At 36.2% G+C, this 22,118-nt stretch overlaps 1 protein-coding gene across 1 annotated transcript in view; it reads right to left on the bottom strand.

Annotated features, from left to right (window-relative positions):
• TFEC (transcription factor EC) overlaps positions 1 to 14,212 on the bottom strand; it is a 229,031-nt gene extending 214,819 nt beyond the window's left edge. Inside the window, exon 1 of the mRNA XM_070787803.1 lies at positions 14,125 to 14,212. The gene's annotated coding sequence lies outside the window, so the exon portion shown is untranslated. The remainder of the gene's footprint in view (positions 1 to 14,124) is intronic.
• Between the last annotated feature and the right edge of the window lie 7,906 nt (positions 14,213 to 22,118).

The raw sequence follows: 22,118 nt of genomic DNA, 5'->3' as shown, positions 1-22,118 counted from the left end.
AGCAACGGGGATGGGCCTAGAGATTGTCATAATGAGTGAAGTAAGTCAGACAGAGAAAGAGAAATATCGTATGACATCTCTGTGGAATCCAAAAAGAAATGATACAAAACAATTTGAAGGATGAACTCACGGTTGCTGGGAGGAAAGATGGAGGGAAGTGATGGTTAGGGAGTTGGACATGTTTACATGACTATATTTAAAATGGATAACCAGTAAGGAGCTACTACTGTTTTGCATGTGGAACTCTGCTTACTGTTACATGGCAGCCTGGATGGGAGGGGAGTTTAGGGGAGAATGGATACATGTATATGTATGGCTGAGTCCCTTCCCTGTTCACCTAAAACTATCATAACATTGTTAATTGACTATTCCCCAAAACAAAATAAAAAGTTTAATTAAAAAATTGTATTGCTAGGAAAAACTGCAATCCTGGTTTACTTTGGCAAAAAAAGTAAAAATAACTACAAAAAAAATACATACTACTACTAATTACCCATTTTCCTCCGATCTTAGAAAATTCTGGCTGCTTATTCTTTCACAACAGTAAATTGTCCAAACAAGGTAAAATTTGTTCCTCTTCTTTCCCTAGAAATATATCTGTCCGAAATCTCTTCCCCCTAGGCTCTCAACCTTGGGAAATGACATTTACTTTATCTTACAATCAAATCCATGCTAAGGAGAGAGCAGGCTGATATCTATAAATCCTGCCCTTTCCCTGAACTATCTGAAGATAGTCACTCCTGCTTTTGCTGTATATGTAAAGTGGCTAAAACTGTCATTGCTGAACCACAGTTAAAAAGAGGAGGGAATCATTTGGTCAGCAGGCATCACCCAAAAAATAACACCACAGAGCCCACTTCCTTTTCTACATGTATATAGAATATCATAATTGCTAGACTCACATCCTGTAAATGCTCTGGACTCAATGATTACAGGCAATTCTTAGAAATAGGGAATTTCCAACTAAGTACTAAGACTCCAAAGCCAAAAATGAAGTTTTTATTTATTAGAGGCAGGAGCTATAATCAGGTCTCAAGTAGTTTCAGTTTCATAAATACTTACAGGAAATAAAGTTATTTTGGATTAATTTAGGTCCACACACAGTATTCCTCAGTAACTTTGTCTTAGAAATACCCATAACACCCACTAAAACAAGGTATTAATAATTCTAGAGTAGGCAAAACTTCTCAAGTTGCTTACAAATTGAAGTACCTTAATTTCTGTGACATTTCAAAAAGCAATATTTCAAGATTCAAGTATAATACATGATAAAAATCAATCATTATCCATTTTTTACATATTCAAATTCAAAATAAAATGGAGAAAAACAAGTTTAAAATTATAAACAAGATAAAACACTGAAGTTTGAATTGTTTCTGGCACTATGAAGGACAAGAAATCAAGTGAAAAATCTTTCAGTGTAATATACCTAATACAAGTGAATAGCATTTTTAGAAATCACTTTAATGTCTATCTGAGCAAGAGGAGACAATTAAGAAATTCCTCAACCACCAGAAACACAAAAAAACTGCATACTCGGAGGAAATAAACTCCAGAGTAGGAGTCTGTCCAGGACTATTTGCCAATCCCTGACAAACTAACGATCAAAATTTGAAAGGCTCACAGTTGGGGGAGAGAGACAAAGGTCTAGGACCTAATTCAATCAAAAAAAGTCCACCAAAGTCAGAACCCCTGAAGAAAGGACACTGTGGTCAGTCCCTGAAAGAAGCTGCCCTGTTTATAGAGCCTGTAGAGACACTTGTATGCCACAGCTTTATCTCTGAGTGGAGAGCAGAGAGGTTAGAGAAATGTAATGGTCTTCCCTTCCTAACCGCAAGCCTGTCTCAGAAAAATCAGGCTATCTCTACGGTCTAAAATACCCATATCTGGAAATGTCAATTAAAGTGATCCAGGTTTGGTAGGAAACACAAGTTCCTAGCAAAAGCATATATATAGGTAAACTCACCTTAACATATCTCAAAAAGTCTCACAGTTAATGCTTCAAGGTTGGCTCACAGTGAAAAGCCATCAAACACTAAAGAATCAAGCAACTATAAATGAGAACTAAGATATAAATCAAGAAACTGCCAACTCAGACTCTCAAAGATGGTTAATCTCATAATGATCAGAAGCCTACAAAATGAGTTTACTTGTTACCATTAAATAAATAAAAGAGACTATGATCAACTACAATCAAAGAAGAAGAAATTATGGAAATAAATCAATAATAATATCCAATTTTGAGGATTATAAATAATTAATACCAACTATTATACTGTGTAAAGAATAGCACACAAGTAAGAAGAGTATATGACTGGTATATGTATGTATGTACAAATTCAAGTATCATCATTTCTCAAGTTGCAAGGATCAATAGAGTCTTTCAGAGTTATTTCCAAATAATAATACGTTTGATGTTATATTTGGGGATATCTTCAAATTTCAACAGAAAAATTCATGCTTTTCTCTCATTCTCCCAATTCCCACATTCTACACTCAACAAAAATTTATATAACTTTTTCAGTCTTGGGACAATAAAGAACTGGAAAAAAGACATTAAGAGGTACTGAACTCAGTAATTTACCATTAACTCCTCAAATATTATGTCTTGCCTCTAAGTAATGGCGCATTCACACTGTAATTCCTTTACAACAGCCAATGTGCAACCAGATGGAAATCAGACTAACTCAAAAAACTTCCTCCTCCCTGTCTTGATTCCCCACCAAGTAAATTAATTCCAGACTTTAGACATTAAGTTGACTTTTAAAATCCAAATAATTACACATTCCAACAGACCAAAACATTTGTCACATTTAGTCTAAAGTTTCTTTTTTGTTATACCTTGTTTAATTTTTATAGTTTACTACTAATCTCTGTCTCTTACTTAAAATTGCTTCTGTTAAAGCTCCTCTTCTGTGGGTAGTGAAACTATGACTTTCCAACTCCCAACTTCTTTTTGGTTTTAAATTTTTCAATGATACACACGAATCAGTTTTATAATAAAAATAATTAAATCTGGTTTTAAATTTGAAGTCAAGGGATAAATTATATCTTCTGAGGCCTCCATTACAATACTGAATACAATGGACTTCCTTGTCTTTAAATTTTATTTTAGAGTCATTAGAACTATGATTCAATGGTCTTAAAGAGAAAAAAAATTCACAGCTCACCTTTCTGCTCAAAAGCTACACCACTGCAGTCACATGGTGATATATAAATGGTTAAAGATAATATTAAAACAACAACAATAAAAACAACAACAACTACCGTGGTGTCTATATGTTTAGAGAATATGTTTGCATTTTTATTGCTGTCACCTTACTTTCTTGTAGAGTGTATATTTAGGGGAATACTATTTTAATGCTATGTTAACTGGAAGTGAAACTAACATTAAAAATTCATGAGAAGAGTTTTCGTGTTCTCATATTAGCATTCAGAGGTAGAGTAAGGATGATTGGAAAACATGTAGGTTTGACTCAAACTCAAATTATATTTTTTCATATAGAAATAAAGCCCTTATGATATATGATTTCTTGGCTCAAAGCTTAATTTGCTAAACATTAATTTTGATATGCATCTCTTTTAAAAGTGAGTATAATTAATAATATAAAATCAACATTTGAGGTTTTAAAATTACAACTTCTAAACACTATTTTATTCAAACTACAATATTTTCATTTATTTCCTTTGAAAATAATGCAAGTTTTGTGCAGCATTCCAAATACACCATTATTAGCACATGGAAATGAATAAATGTGTGACAAAGTCTGAATTTCTTTTGAAAGATTGGCTGATGAATCTTATTTAAATTCAAAATAGATTTTTTCTAACATTTATCTGAACATAAAATATTTTCATTTGTTATTAGCTTTTGAAATTTTTACTCTCTAATTGAATTTTTCTCCTTAGCACGGTTTGTTTTTTTCAACAAGAATGAAAACTTGTTACAATGAAATTTTCTTTTATTCAGCAGGACAAATGTTCTTGTCTCTTTATATCATTATACAAATTTTCATAATTGGAAGATTTGCATTTTTGATGGATGAAATAGTGTATGAACACCTGTAGTGCAAGATACTATACAGTCACCAATTTAGTTAGTTCATAACAAAATCTGAATTGATTTGTTTCACTGAATTTTAGTATTTTTTTCACCAAGACATCCATGATAATTCAGTAAGCACTAGACTTCAGCAAAGATTAAATTCCTGGAAAATGTTTTTATTAGTTCCCAATATAAGAAATAGAATAATTCAAACATAAATATAGGCCTTTCTGGTAATTTTGTCAAAAATATGTATTAAAACCTTTTCAAGTGATGGTGCAAAGTAATACTCCAATCTCTCCAAGTGTACCTAGGTTAAACTTTGAATTTAAAATATAGCATTTATGAACAATGTATTCATGAGCTTTAGTTTGGAAAAAATGTCAAGGACTTTCACTGCCAGCTAATATAGAAGAACAAGGACCAGATTTACACATGTATCTTAAATAACTAAAAAGTAAAACAAAATATACCAAACAATGATTTTCAGACACTGAACAAAGGGCAGAAGAAAGCAGTGATCCCTGAGAGAAGGGATATAAATTATTTAAGTTCTATGGTTGTTTCAGCTTACTTCCTGGAGAGAGTTTCCAAACCACAACACAAGGAGAGAGAATCCAAACAGAGCCCAGAGTTCTCTCTGAATTGAAGAGACAGAGACAAGAATCTGGAGAGGCCAAGGCAGTTAGAATTTGCATGGCAGAGAAGAGCCACCACAGCAAAAAGAGCTACAAATAGAGAGAGCTCCTGAGGTACAGAGTTGCCCTAGAGACCTGCTGAGTACTGATCAGAGTATAAGCAAACTACCTTTTGGCTGGGCAACACACTGTTGTAAATAAGCAGTAGGAATAATGTCCAGATATCACACAAAGCTAGGAATGGTTCATGATCCCAAAAGCCAGGGTAGAAAATGCATAAGAGCATCAGGAAGGGTACTAGAAGGGTATTGCCTTACTAATTTGGGACAAATTAGCCCTAGACTTGGCTCGGTTGGTAAAGAATCTGCCTGCAATATGAAGACCCAGGTTGGATTTCTGGATTGGGAAGATTCTCTAGAGAAGAGAATGGCAACCCACTCCAGTCTTTTTGCCTGGAGAATTCCATGGACAGAGGAGCCTGGAGGGCTACAGTCCATGTGGTCGCAAAGAGTTGTACACAACTGAACGACTAACACACCCATACACAGCCCTAGACTAAAGACAGCTTTGATTCCATCTGGCAAAAATTAAAGCTAGTTGTGAAAGAATCAATATATTCCCAAGCAGCTTAAGTTCATCCCAAAGAAAACCTCAAAAATGTTTCTAAAAATTACTAAAAATGCCAATACTCACAATGCTTGGTATCCAATCAAAAATTACAAACAAGTAGTTAAATATGAACAACAGTGTGGGAAAACTAATTTAATAAAAGCAGACCAATGAATGATGCAAATGACAGCAACAGTAAAAAGCGTGTTAAAGCAACTGCTATAACCATACTCTATAAGTTCAAGAAGGTGGAAGAACGAATGAGCCTATTAAGGAGAGAGAGGCCTGAGAGAGATTATTAACACCAAAGATCTAACTCTAAATTCTAGAAAAGGAAAATATAATGTCTAAAATAAAACTTACTCTGGATAATAAAAATCCAAGCCTGACAAGTGGAGAAGCTTGCAACCAGAAAACACAAACAGGTTGGACAAATAGCCCTCATATTCCTATCCTTTGAGCAAATTAAGTAACAATGATAAACTGGCTATATTCTATTCCTGTGGTGTTATAGTTTTTATAGTTGTAGTTGCTTGTTTTGTGTTTTTCATTCTACCTATGATCATTTGCCTTACCCATAGTGATTAGCAATATTTAGAAAAAGGGAAAAAAATGCTCTCTGTTCCTTTACTGTTTTAGCAAACCAAACAAAATATATATTGAAGTTTAAAAAAAAAAAAAAACAGGATTAAAAGCAGATTTGACACTACATAAGGAAAGATCAATTTAAATTTATCAGTTTAAATGAATTTAAAACGTAATAGCAGAAACTATTCAAAATTAAACTAACAGAACAAGTCTGAAAAACTTAAGGGATTACCAGTGAGCTATGAGACAACTTCAAGTGGACTAATATACATGTAATTAGAGTCACAGAAGGAAAAGGGAAATAAAAAAGTTTTCTAGGTTTTGAAAGCTTTCATCTGTGGCCCATCCCTTGAAGCAGAGGATTAGATGAAACCATAAGGAGAGAAGAGTGATTCTGCCCTAGCATAATATTAAACAACACAGTGTTCACTAAACACTGTCCAACAGTTGACATTAGGAAGATCATCATTTAATTCTAGTTAATAGTTTTGATCTACAGTGACCATTCTTTATATGGTGCCTATCTTCCCATTTCTGACAAAAATCTTCCCAAGTAGATACATGTCCTGGAATGGCCTACAAGGTGCGAGGGTGAGACGGATAAAGCAGTTAAGACAGGCTGAAGAAAATTTTATAAACTGAAATTTATAACCTGAAAGTCTGTCACTTACTAATATCCTTCCTTTCCTTCCTCTCTCACACCTCTATGACCCTGCTTTGTTCAGATGGAGGCCTTATTATCTCTTGGTACATCACAGAGCTCTTATTCACAGTGGCATTGGAAGGAGCACATAACTCTCAGTGGAGATCATGACTCTTGAACGTATGGAGGCAATAACAATATTCATCCATGTATTTTTTTATTTATTCAAAATCTTTTATGGGCCAAGCACTATGAAATTTGTTGGTAATATATTAGTGAATAAGGCAGATACATTCTTAACCCATGGAAATGACAATACCTGGAGAGATTAACATTACCCTGATAATAGCATTAATTAATATATACTTGTTTAGTATACTTGCCAGGGTCCAGCCCCGGTTGGATCCAGGGATTCCCTCAGGATGACGGCGTCGGCGATTAAGGGATAGCAAAGGCTGAGAGATTTATTAGATGCTCAATAATAACAGGTTTACGTGGGAAATCAATAAAATTCGTGACACCAAACTTGCTCTGACCACGGAGGCCACAGGCGCCCTCTCGAATAGCGGAAGGTGCCCCACCTTAGGCACCTTCTCAAGTGGGTCTTAGAAGCCCAGGCAAATAAGTGGTCACAGAGGACCCCCACGTTCCAAATTATTTTGGCATGAAGGAAGAACAGAAGAGAAAAGGAGGAAAAGGAAACAAGAAAGAATGACACGGGGAGACCAAGCTTCGGTGAGCAAGGCCCGTAGCTTTATTTTCAACAGGGACTTTTATACCCTAAGTTGCACATAGAGGATAATAGGGGATGTGAAATCATGCAAAGTCAGCAGTCTTTGATCCTTATCGAAACCAGGGTTTCTTTCCTGCAAATTTATCTTATACAAATGGTTTAGGTGATTTACATCATCTTCTGGCCAGAAGGCCTATTAACATTTTATGACTCTTGACAAAGGTTTGTGAATCCATAAGACTTATTTTCTCTAAGAGTAATTATCTTAAGGTTTGGCGCCATCCTCCGAAGGTGTTAGATAAAGTTGCATTCCTATAGGGCAGAAGTGCAGTGGGTTTACAACAAAGGAAAGAATTTATTACCTTAAGGGTCTAAAGCTGCTAACACCAAGGCCACTACTTATTTTTTCTACATACCAACTATATTAATTAATACACATTCAAGGATACAAAACAGGGGATGTGGAAACTTGGCAGCAAGCATTGGCTCATCAATGAAATCTTTTACTGGTTTTATTCTGACAGTTTCTAACTCTCTGAGAGGCTCTAAGCTATTTGAATATCTTAAGCTTCCCCTGCCTCTCAAGGCTGGGAGACTGTAAACAATCGTATGCATAGCTGTAGGAGTCTGGGTAAACTTGTCAGGCGAGTTAGAGAGCTATCTAAGGGGTTTGGATTTAAACACTCCTAATGCCCAGGAACTTATTAACTGGAGCTGTAAATTAACTCTTTATCAGAGAGAGCAAGATGGTGGTGGGGGATAGCCCCCAGTAAAGTCAGAGGTGAGAGCACAAAGCAGTAAAGTAGGCAGACTCTGGTTTTTGGGGGCAGATGCTCGAGAATATCCAGGGGGACTCCTGAGGCTCGATCCCACCTTTGCGTATGCCGAGCCTCCTTCCTCATGACCTTTGCCATGGGTGAAGCTCCTCACACCGGCTCCAGGCATATACTAGCATTAATTATTTGTCTGAGGTCAATCACTTTCTTCCATGCTCTGTGCTGTATCTACAGGGGACCAGAGACCCCCAGAAAATATATTTCCCAGAATTCCTTGCTAACTGACTTCCAGTTAGATTTGGCTGATAAGAGGAATTGATATAATATTGGAAGGTGACAGGAGAGGGAAAGTCTTGGGTCTTCCTCCCTATTGGGCATTTATTCCTCTTTGCTTTCTTTGTGGTGGTGTCTCTGAAGGTGGCTGTGACACTTCTGAGGTCCCATAATTGGCTCTTGATTTCCCTAACTCAGCTATAGTAGTCCATGCTAAAATGTCCCCTCTGGCAGTTCTAGCACTCTGGTAGGCACCAAAGAAGTCAAAAACACACTCCCAATCCAGGTTACCTCACTTTACTTCTACAGTTCCTAAGTATAGCCCGCAAATCCCCCTTTTTCCGTATCACTGTCAACTGGCCCCAGTCTAGTTCAAAAAGAACCCAGAGTATGGAACCAATGCTTTTATCACTTGTATAACTAATTTGTCCTATCAAATTCACCTTCCTTGAACGATCTAGTGTGATTTCTGTTTCCCTGACTGATACATTTATCATTTTGATTAATGTTAAGTACACGGGCCAAAGAACATATATAATGGGAGATCTAATCTCTACTGGGGAATCAGAGAGAGTTTCCTTGAAGAATTAATGTTTAAACTAAGAAATAGAGTATGAATAGAAGTTAGCCAGGTAAAGGGAAGTCAGATGATCAAATATCACATTATTTAAGATATCAAAGGACTATTCTGCAAAAGGCACTTCCCTGCTATACAGTTGACATAGTTCCATGGTGGACTTCTTACTGTGTTACTGAAACCTACAGCAAGCCTGCCAGGGTCTACTTAGAGGGCTAAAACAAAGAGTTGTTTTGCTTTGTTCAGTACTACTTCTAAGATTACAATTAGCAAAATACATTTCAAACATAGGAAAACAAGATATTAAAAACCAGAGAAATACTTCTTTTCATGTGGGCTTCCCCATAACTCTACCCATCCTCAGCCATGAATCTCTAAAACAGTTTGGCCGTGTAGAAATGGGTCACATGTAATTGTAGCCCTCTCTTTCTTGTGATTCTCTAGAATTTCTGCTTGGTTTCTCAAGGGTTTACTTTTTATGTTTCCTGAGTGTAGCTCACAAATCTGACATTTTCCATGTTAATGTTAATTAAGCCTCAATTTAAAAGGAAGAGAACCCAGGCTATGAAATCTAGGCAGGACTCCTAATGGCTCCTTATTCGTACCTAAAAAAGGATTTGGACGAAAAAATTATTAACATACTTTGTTATATTCATAGCCTATGACCAGGTAATTCCGTTATATACATGCATTGTAGACCATATGGGAGACTTAGTGTAAGTTGGACTTATTGGCACTCTATCTTCATCTCTGGTTTTGTATGTAAATACTAACCTTTATTTTGGAGTAGCAGTAGGGAAAACCACTAGGCTATTCAATACTTATTTATACTTCACAGTGCTCAGTCATGTCCACCTCTTTAAGCTCCTCTGTCCATGGGATTATCGCAGCAAGAATACTGGAGTGTGTTGCCATTCCTCCAGGGGAATCTTCCCAACCCAAGGATCAAACCCACATCTCCTGTGGCCCCTGCAGGCAGATTCTTTACCATTGAGCCACCTGGGGAGCCCTATTTTGGAGTATCTTCAATTAAAATTTGTCAATTAGAAAGTACTTTGGGGATTTCCAATAGTAGCAAGAGTTTTGATATCATACCTTAGGCCTCCATCATGTCTCAGATGATCTTTCCTATACTTTCTCATGTTCTATCGTTAAATTGTGTCCTTGGGTCATATTCCCTAAAATGTCCTGTCTCAGAACACCTTCCTTTCACATGCAGAAGATTCACAAGCACATGAAAAGAACTAGGTTAGCACTGTTTATATTTCTTAAGAAACTTTTCTTTTTCCTTTCTCTCCATCTCACTCTTTCCCTCCCTCCCCTGTCTTTTCTCTCTCCATTCTCTTCTTTTTTCTGCCTTCACTTGCTTTTCCTAATTTTCTCCCCATATCTCCCATTAACTTCCCTTATGACAGTTGGGAAGATCCTAAATGTTCAGTTCAGAACATAAAAGCAAGTAAAACAGCATTACAAATCAAATTTTAATTTGACGGTATAGATACAATGCATACTATATTCAGTGCATTTGGAATAACATAGTAATGAAAATATAAGCCATAACTCAACTGGGTTAGTTATTATAAATAATATGTGATGACAAAATACATTTAGTAAGGAATGAACAGGGTTTAGGGGGAGAGAAACCAGGAAACAGATGGGGGAAAATAAAGATAAGTGTGGAGGTGGGATAGATGACAGCTGCAAAAATACTGAAAATACTTCTCCCCTCTTTTGGAAGCTTTGTCTCCTCTCAACTTTCAAAACTCTTGCTTCTTCTCAGAAGCCTTACCTGAGCACCCCTATTGAATTATCTATTCTCTGCTTTTTATCACTTGTATTCTAATATTACTACACACTTTAAATTCTATCACACAGAAAGGCATTTATTTATGTGCTTATCCATTGTCCTGCTTTCCACTAAACATGAGTTTCCTTGAGGACTCACTGTATAGTTTTCAACTTTAAATTCTTCATCTGACACATATGAGGTAGCTTGTTTCAAATTCTATGTCCCCTATTTACTATTCATGTAAACATACACTAGTTTTTAAGATTTTTCTGAGCCACAACCTCCTCTTTTAGAACATTAGGAAACTACTGTGTGTGTGTGTTTGTCACTCAGTTGTGTCTGACTCTTAGCGACCCCAGGGACTGTAGCCCACCAGGCTCCTCTGTCCACTGGATTCTCCAGGCGAGAATACTGGAGTGGGTTGCCATTTCCTTCTCCAGAGGATCTTCCTGACCCAGGGATTGAACCCAGGACTCCTGAATTGCAGGCAGATTCTTTACCATCCGAGCTACAGGGAAGTCCCAAAGTCACTCAGTCGTGTCCCACTCTTTGTGACCCCATGAACTATACAGTCCATGGAATTCTCCAGGCCAGAATACTAGAGTGGGTAACCTTTCCCTTTTCAAGGAGATCGAACCCAGGTCTCCCACGCAGGCAGATTCTTTTACCAGCTGAGCCACAAGGGACGCCCAAGAATACTGGAGTGGGTAGCCTATCCCTTCTCCAGCAGATCTTCCCAACCTAGGAATCAAACTGGGGTCTCCTGTATTGCAGGTGGCTTCTTTATCAACTGAGCTATCAGGGGAGCCCAGGAAACTACTACCTCAGGATTAAAATTAAACAGCTAGGGTTGAGCTTTCCTTAAGCACTGGGGAATTATCAAACTTTTATTTTTAAAAGCCTCAAACTTTTAATGACATTAAACTGGATTCTGTGAGAAGGAAATGCCTCTGAAGGTTGATGAAAAAAGCAAATTGTCTAATGCCTGGTAACTGGATTCCTGAGGTTTGCGGGCAAGTTCTACAGTGCAGTAGACCTGGCTCCCTGACATGACAGGTCTCCCACAGCGCATGGAAACAGCAGAGCACTGACAGCAAGGACCTTCGAATGGACCACTGCAGACTCACAAAGTCTCAGAGTGTCTTCCCTGAACCATGTAAATCCAATAATAACCCAAAGGATGAAGAACGAACCACAAAATAACTAGATTTGGTGACTGGGGAACTGAAATTTTATTTTATTTTGCACTATGAAGAAATATGACGACTCTTGTCTCTTCATCATTTTCAAGCAGTTCCTATGATAAACCTGAGGTTTCTGGTCAGTGTAAGCTTGGGCACTACAGTACAGAGAACCGTTAATTGTTTGGAGGAAGCTGAGTGGGAGGGGCTTTTTCCTAGCTATTAATAGAAGCTTTGTGATTTTTAGTCTGAGCTAGAGAAGATTACACTAATCTCACCAGCAGAAAGTCTGGGGAGGATTTTAGTCAACAGCTGACATTTTAGAAATTATTTCCGAAGATTTTTGAAGCATATTCTCTGAAAGTCACAATCTCTGTGTTAGGCCACCCATAGAAGATCTCAGAAAATCCTTACTACTCAAATACTTAAATTATTTCACCTTTCCATAACTGATGCTTTTCCATATACATTTAAAATCCTTTCTCTGTTTTACACATTCATTTTTTTTCTATTAATGAATGTGGTTCACACCCATCACTATTTTCCCTCAATAATTTTTCTTGTCTCACGAGAGTCTTTTAAGAAATAACAACAGTACCATTCAAATTTCACAGATTTAAGTACAAATATTTTTTAAATGTTTTACAAAGTCTATGAATGGGTAAAGGTAATAAGCAAACAGAAACTATTTCTGAAATTCAATCCTATATCTGTCACATAAGCTTCTCCAATAGAATGCTATTAAAAGATATTTCTGGCTTGTTTCACAGCCTTTTGAGGATTTTTTAGTGATTATTTCTTTATGTTCTCCTTCATTTTCAACAAGAAATATCAACTAAAGATCTTAGCTTTAAATGAGCAATATGGACAAGAGAAGACATATCTAAACTAAGTCAAACTATTTAGCTGTGTGAAAAAGTATGCGAACCTCTGAAGTGTCTCTTCCCTTTTCCTGTTGGCCTTATGTAATTTAAGCAACTGAATATATTTCTAGACAAATTTAACAAATTCACATCTTAATTATGTTCTCAAAGAAATTTATTTTCTATTTCTAAAAAATTCCCTCCTAAGGTGAAAGAAACACTAAGGGAAATTTAAATGATATCCAAAGGAGAAAAAAAATAAGTCTGAGCTATAAAGTATTTTATAAAGACCTGTGTTGGCTTTGCTTAAACCATAATGGATAAACAGCTATTTCTCCTTTCTTTTATGATTATATACAGCTATAAATATATAGTACTAATGCCATACTATAACAATGCAAATTCTATATTATAATATTCCACAAATCATGATTAATATTATGAATTGAAGAGGGCCTTTGCTTAATTGTACTTGCTTTTATTATTTTTGATATTTACTCATATTAAATATATGAAGTAACAAAAAGGTATAGTCAAATGTTATTAAATTTTTGACCTTAAAAGATTATAAAATGTTGTGCTAATTTATTATACAATTTATCATTATAAATATGAACAATCTGTGTTTGAGAGCATACATATATAATTCAAATTATTTATTTATTTTATTTTAGTAGTTTTTACTTTTAAATAACTCATTTCTCTCCATTTAAGGGCTATCTGAACTAAGATTCAGTGTGATAAATGAAATGAGCACTTAAGTTACAGGTGTATTTACTGCAATAAATAATGAGAAATAAATTTCATGCATTTAAATTATGAAATTCAAATCTATTTAGCCTCATTTTAAGGAAATATCATTTTCAAAATTTCAAACTTATAATGTATATACATCTTTATCAAAAATGTACTCTATAAAATAACTTTTTTATCTGATGCTCTTTCTTTAAATTAGATAAATGATTGATAGATGATAGATTATATTCCTTACACTACAAATAATACTTATATGTTCAACCACCTTTTTCTAAACACATGTATTGCATAAAATGAGATAAACAAACTCATGTCAATTCTCCATAAACTTTGACAAAATTTGAAGCCACTTTTGTACAGCCGAAAGAGAAAACTATTTAGAAATCTCAAATATCATTTCTTCAATTCATAGTTTCCTTTTGCTTTTATCAAATTCATCACTGAAACATTATAATCAAATGTTACCAATAATTTTTAAAATAGCACTAAAATTTTATCTATTTCTAACTTATAGAGCAAAATGTAATTTAAATGTTTTTAATACATGACTTTAAAATTAAGTTGAAATTTATAGTTATGTGCTTTTAAATCCCTAGATATATATAATTCTATATTTTATAGTTCTAATTAAATTATTTAGAGGAAAAAATTACCTTTGTAATGTCTCAGGAACATAATCTGTGAGAGTCAATCTCTCCATCTGCTTTCTATGTACTATAAGCATTGTCTTTCTGTTCACTCTTACTTCTCTACTTGTTCTACTTCTATGGGAGGTCAAGCTATATAAACCATGATTTAGTTCCTCTTTTTGGCATTACATTCATTTCTCATATTTCTGACTATAATTTTGAAGAGAATGAGTAATATTTAACTGATCATGATTTGAATAATTTGCAATAGCAAAAAACAACCCAGTTCCTTTTCCCCCCTATCAAATATTTTACCAACAAATGCTCTACATACAAATAAAAGTTAGAAGTGATTAATATAAAACTGAGAAGTAAGCACAAATTTCAATGTGTAATAAGAGGATAATATTGCCACCATTACATGAAGTCTCCTAGGAAAAGATAAATTATTCCTTTGTCATCATTATCTGGCTTTGTTCCTCTGGATTTTAGAAATTTTCATCCAAAAAGGTCAACAAATAAGTCCAAGTTGGAAACACTGAACTTGCTTCAAAGATTTGTAAAGCAAGTAATCTTCCCAGACAAAAAAGTAACTTACATACATATGTGTATCTATGTCTGTGTGTGTATTTGGCAATGGATGAGTGTGGGAATCATTACCAATGCTCACCGTTTTCATTCATATTCCAGTCTCTTATAGTTCAGACACTTGAAGTTAGGCATTGCCATGGAACTAACTTTGGCACAGAGAAGTAAAGGAGTTTGAAACATTTACTTGCTGGTAATTGGCTCTACATCCTTACTTTCTGGCTGCCTTGGTGGTTGTGGAAGCAAGTGTCCAGTTTCCATCAACCCAGGGCCCCAAATGACTCTGGTGGACAAAATCCTCCTATAACCTACATTGAGCTTATAGCCAAAATGAAAAATAACTATTTTATTAACTACTGAGATTTGGAGATTAAATGTCTAACCTAGTCAATTCTAACTGGTTTAGGGGATGAAATTATAAGTACTCTATTTTCAAAAATAGTGTACCTTTAACTACCCATGTCTAGAAGAACAAGCCTCTGCACTCTCCTGTGAGCTACCTTCCTTCTACAATGAATGTGCAGAATAGTGGTATGGAAAGAGGACAATGCTTGGGGATCTGCATGTTGTCCAAAGCAATGCAAACTAATCAGCAGCAAAGCTTGGACTTCTCACTAACTTGTTGCATTACTTTGGGCAAGTCATTTAAGCACTCTAACCTTAAGTTTCCCATTTGTAAAATGGGTACAATAATAGCATCTCTGTTTATACAACCAAGTTGAGTAACATAATAATGTACAAATTTTATGTGCTGCCCTTACTAGAGGATAGAAATGCACTCTATTCTTCTCTAAATCACCAATACCACAATGGATACTAAATAAATGTTAATAATTAAGGCAAAGGCAAATTCTATTTTAATAGTTATTTAAGCCTTTAATCAATGTCTAACACTGGTTTATGAACTGAGAACATTTCTTTCAGGAAATACTTTTAACTAGCAAAGTATTTAATTATTTTAATGTGTTAAATACTTATTAATGACTTATCACATGACAGGTATTGTTCTATGCAATGTGTATGTTAAGTTGCTTCGGTCTTGTCTGACTCGTCGCAGCCCCATAGACTGTAACCCACCAGGCTCCTCTGTCCACAGAATTCTCCAGGCAACAATAGTAGAGTAAGCTTGCCTTTTCCTTCTCCAGGGGATCTTCCCAACCTGGGACTCGAACCTGAGACTTTTACGTCTCCTGCATTGGCAGGCAGGGTCTTTACCACTACCACCACCTGGGAAGATCCCTCTATGCCCTGGAGGACTGGATAATTAAGCCATTTAGGCAAATTCTCTGATGTGATGGAGGAAAACAGACAGTGACAAGCAGAGGCCATAAGCAGAAAAAGAAGGAGGCAAGGAAGAGTTTGATAAGCAGTCAGAAAAGACCTCCTTATTAAGCTGACATTTAAGCAAGAGTATTCAAAGAAGAAATGTAGACCATGTGAATACTTGAGGAAACAGAGTTCCAGGCAGTGGGTTGCAGCATGTACAAGAGCCATGAGGCAGGGGTGTTCTTGGTGTGTTTGAAGACCAGCATGAAAGCCCCTTAGATTGAGATACCTTGAGAAAAGGATGAATACAAGGATGAGATTGAAGATGCAGAGAAAGAACCAAATCTCCTATAAGCTATGATGAAGGCAGTGAATTTTTTCTGAATGACATAGAAAGCATTAGAAAGTTTTAAGGAGAGGAGAACATGGTTTGGCTTACATATTCAAAGGCTCATCAAGGCTGCTTTGTGGATAACGGATTGTAGGAGGCCAACTATGGAAGCAGGAAAAGAAGGTGGTTATTGAAATAGTCCAAGTGAGACAATTGGCTTCCAGCACTGATATTTGGACAGATATGTGTGTGTGTGTGTGTGTGTGTATTTATATTAATATAAACTCATATAGAGTTAATTGCTCATTTGTGTCCAACTCTTAGCAACCCCATGGACAGTAGCCCACAGGCTCCTCTTTCCATGGGATTTTTCCAGTCAAGAATACTGGAGTAAACATATTTATACAGCATATATGGATCATATTTCCTTTCTGCGGCTATTTTCAGAGCTATGTTGCTATGGCAAGAGTCAAACTAGAGCGCCAAGGAAAGTGCTGCATGTGCAGAGGTATAAGTATGTCAGGAATAGCCCCTGAGATAAATCCATGTACCTTTGGTCACCTAATCTATAACAAAGGAGGCAAGAATATACAATGGAGTCTTTTCTATAATTAGCACTGGGAAAACTGGACAGTTAAACATAAACGAATGAAATTAGAATACTCCCTAACACCATACACAAAAATAAACTCCAAATGGATTAAAGACTTAAATGTAAGGCTAAATTCTATAAAAACTCTTGGAGGAAAACACTCTTTGACATAAATCACAGCAAGATCTTTTTCAACTCACCTCTTAGAGTAATGAAAATGAAAACAAAAGTAAACAAATGAGGCCTAATTAAACTTAAAAGCTTTTGCACAGCAAAGGAAACCATAAAGAAAACAAAAAGATAACCCACAGAATGGGAGAAAGTATTTCCAAACAAAGCAACCAACAAGGGATTAATCTCCAAAATATACAAACAGCTCTGCATTCAGGAGTGTTAAGTCACTTCAGTCATATCCAGCTCTTTGTGACTCTATGGATTGTAGCCTGCCAGGCTCCTCTGTCCATGGGATTCTCCAGTCAGGCATACTGGAGTGGGTTGCCATGCCCTCCTCCAGGGGATCTTCCTGACCCAAGGATCATTCGCATGTCTCTTACGTCTCCTGCATTGGCAGGCAGGCTCTTTACCACTAGCACCACGTGGGAAGCAGCTCTTGCAGCTCAATTTATAAAAGAAAAAACTCAAAAAATGGGCAGAAGACCTAAATTGACTTTTCTCCAAAGAAGACATACAGATGACCAACAGGACATGAAAAGATGCTCAACATCACTAATTATTAGAGAAATGCAAATCAAAACTATAAGAGGTATACCTCACACCAGTCAGAGCGGGCATCATTAAAAAGTCTACGAATAACAAATACTAGAGAGGATGTAGAGAAAAGGGAACCCTCCTACACTGTTACTGAGAATGTAAATTGGTGCTGCCACTATGCCAAACAGTATGGAGGTTCCTCAACAAATACTAAAAATAGAGCTACCATGTGATTTAGCAATCCCACTCCTGGGCATATATCCAGAGAAAATCATAATTCAAAGAGATGCATGCACCTCAGTGTTCACTGCAGCACTATTACAATAGCCATGACATGGAATCAACCTAAATGACCATCAACAGAAGCATGGATAAAGAAGATATGGTACATATATACCATGGAATATTACTAGGCCATAAAAATAATAAAATAATGCAGTCACATGGATGGACTTAGAGATGGTCATACAGAGTGAAGTAAGTCAGAAAGATAAATATTGTATGATATTGCTTATATATGGAATCTAAAAAAGGGGTACAAGTGAACTTATCTACAAAACGGAAATAGAGTTACATATGAAGAAAACAAACTTATGGTTACCAGGGGTTAAGTAGGAGCAGTAGGAAAGGATAAAGTGGGAATTGGGATTGACATATACACACTCCCATATATAAAAGGAATAACTAATAAAGACCTACTGTGTAACACAGAAAATTCCACTCAATACCCTGTAATGAGCTGTGTGGGAAAAGAATATTTTAAAAAGTGTGGATATATGTATATATATTTGATTGATTCACTTTGCTGTACACCTGAAACTAACACAATATGGTAAATCAACTGCACTTCAACAAAATTTTTTAGAAATAAAGAGATGCACAAGAACAGAGTCTGTGTAGAGGAAGAAAGAGAAGTAGGGGTAGAGGAGAAATGTTATTTGTTCAATTCAGTTCAGTCACTCAGTCACGTCCAGCTCTTTGCAAACCCATGGATGGCAGCACCACAGGACTCCCTGTCCATCACCAACTCCCGGAGTTTACTCAAACTCATGTCCATTGAGTCAATGATGCCATCCAACCATCTGATCCTCTGTCATCCCCTTCTCCTCCTGCCCTCAATCTTTCCCACCATCAGGGTCTTTTCCAATGAGTCAGCTCTTCGCATCAGGTGGCCAAAGTATTGGAGTTTCAGCTTCAACATCAGTCCTTCCAATGAATATCCAGGACTGATTTCCTTTTGGATGTACTGGTTTATTTGCTAACGTTTGGTTATTTTCAAAAAGTGACCTTCAGTGGGAAGACTGGGAATCAAAACAATCCAAATAGTGAGAAGAACATGGGGGCAACACACATGGCTTTAAAAAAATCGCCTGTGATCCATGTATATGTATGGTAAGTCCCTTTGCTGTTCACCTGAAACTGTCACAACATTGTTTGTTAATTGGCTATACTCCTATACAAAATAAGTTAAAATAAAATGACCTGTGGACCTATTACTAGAGACATGAGAAGAGTTATTTAGAACAGCCAGCAAGAGGCAGTGTAGGCTTATGAAGTATAACAGATACATCAGCCTGAAGTCCAAGATGAGCCTCTAAATCAATTTTATGCAACCCAATATTAACAGGTGGTAAAAGCAAACCGTGAGATATTATAGTATTACTGTGACACATCATTTTGCAAAATATTCAATAGTCGTTGGTTTCTATTATTGCAAGAACATGTCCCTTTGTTACATATAGTCAGCAGAATCATTACCAGTGTCTGAACTTACAATCTGAGACTCTCTATAGAAGGCAATTTCCTAAACTTCAGGGAAATCTGACCCAATAGAAAGGTGACCCCCTTAAAATATCACCCAGGGGTCAATCCCAGAGAAGCCAGACTAGTTTCTCAGGCATTCTCAGGCATTTCTCCCACATTCTCAGGCAGTTCTAAAGGACAGTTTACAATGTCAGTTGCTCAATTTGGTTGGCAGTCATGCCCTGTGTAAGGAAGAAGACAGAGAGGCATAATCTGAGTGGGGCATGCCAAAGCAGTGGGCATAGGGCAGTCTGGAGGTAAAGAGGAAAAGTTTCCTTGACTTAGAGTTAATTTAAAGTCAAGGCAGCCAAGAGGCTGGAGAATAGCTACTGAGAACTTTTGGGACTATTAATTTTTGCACAGTTCAGCACTATAAATTTACGCTGCTCATTAAGAATCTCTAGAATTTTTAAAGAACTCCGATGTTTCTAAGTACCACTATTCACTGTCAGGAGTGTACACTCAGTGTGGTAAAGACTCTGCTGCTGAGACTCTACTACAATGTTAATCTAGAAACCACCTACTTTTTCTCTAGTACAGTGCTATGCTCCTCTGGTGGGTTGAATTATGAGGGCATAGTCTAAGCTTTTGCAACAGAGACTTCAAATACAGGTGGTTTGCTTTGTGCTCATGTAATCATATCAAGATAAGAAGTCTCAGGACTGATATGAACGATCTGCCATTCTCAACAGGGGGCTTCCATCTTCTGGCCAATGTACCTGTGCCATTTCCATCATCATCTAGTGGCAAGCATCACTTTCTCTCCCATCTCTTTGGTCAGGACTAAATCTGTAAGGGAAACTGGGAAAAATAAGGCCTAGAAGACAGCCATGCTCCCTACTAAAATTCAGGATTTCTTTTAATAAAGAAGGAAAGAATGCATCCTGGTAACATCTAAAAAACTCTGCAATAGAGAACTTAATAAAGTATTACAATGTGAGACATCAAAGGAAAAGATTACAGATTTAATCTTCACCATTTTATAGATGAAGAAACTAAAATATAGTTCTATGACATCTTTCAACCTATTCAGAAAAATCTGGAAAATCAGTGAGTTTCCTTGCTATCATTCACTATAAAATCACAAGAACTTGGTTTCCTTAAGTATTTATATCCTTTGTAATTACACAGAATATTGATGAAAATAGTTTTATTCTTTCATAAAGTACTATAAAAATTATTTGTGGCCCAAGAGTTTGAAGACTAAGAATTACAGAACATGCTGTGTAAAACATGGCAATAGTTGAGCTCTCTATTTCTTCTACTAATAAGGAGACACATTTTAATAAATACCTTCAGCTCATATCCTCAAAGGAAAACCCCTTCAACTGAGAAAGATGTATATCTTACTCAAAATTGTTGCTACTATTAACAAACAAATGCTTATAATTCTCCAGCTAGAGATTATTTTAAAATCTGGAATCCTATTTAAGATTAAATATACAAAAAAAAAGTTACATAAACTAATTATAAATTTCAGTGCAATTGATATTAGTAATACTGTACTATAATTGCCTATGGTGACAGTAAGCATTTTATACATAGTAACTGTGACTTGCTCATTCAATGGCCCTAAACTGTCTTGTGACTACATGGTGCATTTGAAACAGAATTTTTCTTCTAGATCCCCTAAGAACATTAGCCATAATGTCCATCATTATATTATGTACACTAACCTCTTCAGTCTTTAAGTGCAATTAATTCTTTTACTTTTTCTATGATCAATGCAATTCTGATTTGGAAGTTTGGTTCAATTATAGCAATCAGAAATTCATCTTACCTGTGGAAATAAAACAAATAAAGCAAGAAAATACCCTGGAAACCACACTTTCTTTGGGAAGTCGGTCTATTTTCATAAAGTAAAATGTCCAGCAGAGTTTACTCTTTCTTTCCCTTTTTTTAAACTATTAAGACATGGGCATTTGGTATTCTTCACTTCTCTATTCTTGTTAACATAGTTCCTCTTTATTCTATTTGGGTTATAATAAAACTAATAACTGTCTTGGTTCTTGTTAAAAAGTCCCTAACAGTGGTGAGACAGATATTGGAATTAAACTGCTGACTCACTCTCACATGACTGCACTGTGAAGTCCTAGAACTTAGGGGATCTAGAAGAAAAATTCTGTATCAAATGTACCAAGTAGTCACAAGAAAGAAGCAAATTCAGAATTGAATAGACTATGGCTAGGTGGAACTTCCATGGGTGGCACAGTAAGACTGAACTTTTCATTATAAAATCTAAGGTTCAGTTGTACCTTCTGTGGAATGAGTGAACAACTTGTCACAGGTCATTTGCAGGGAAGATGGGTTTCCCCAGTGGCTTAGCACGTAAAGAATCCACCTGCAATGCAGGAGACTCAGGAGATGTGGGTCAATCCCTAGATTGGGAAAATCTCCTGGAGGAGGAAACAGCAAACCACTCCAGTATTCTTGACTGAAAAATCCCATGGACATAGGAGTCTGGCAGGCTACAGTCCACAGGGTCAAAAGAGTCTGATGTGACTGAGCACACACACACACATACAGGCGGGAAAGTGCTCGTGAAATCTACACTGCTTAAAAGGCTAAAGAATACTGTTGAGTAGGAATACACCAACTATACATTTGCCTAAATGTAATAAGAAGGAAAAATGGCTTCTATGAAGGCATGGTATAAATCAATGTCAGTAAGCTGTTGGCTATATATTATGCTATCCTCATGATCAATAATTAGCTGATTAATGGCTG

This window comes from Bos indicus, chromosome 4 (genome assembly GCF_029378745.1).
Source record: "Bos indicus isolate NIAB-ARS_2022 breed Sahiwal x Tharparkar chromosome 4, NIAB-ARS_B.indTharparkar_mat_pri_1.0, whole genome shotgun sequence".
Taxonomy (NCBI): Eukaryota; Metazoa; Chordata; class Mammalia; order Artiodactyla; family Bovidae; genus Bos; species Bos indicus.
Note: the sequence above shows the minus strand (reverse complement) of the source record. Positions and strands in the feature narration are given on the sequence as shown.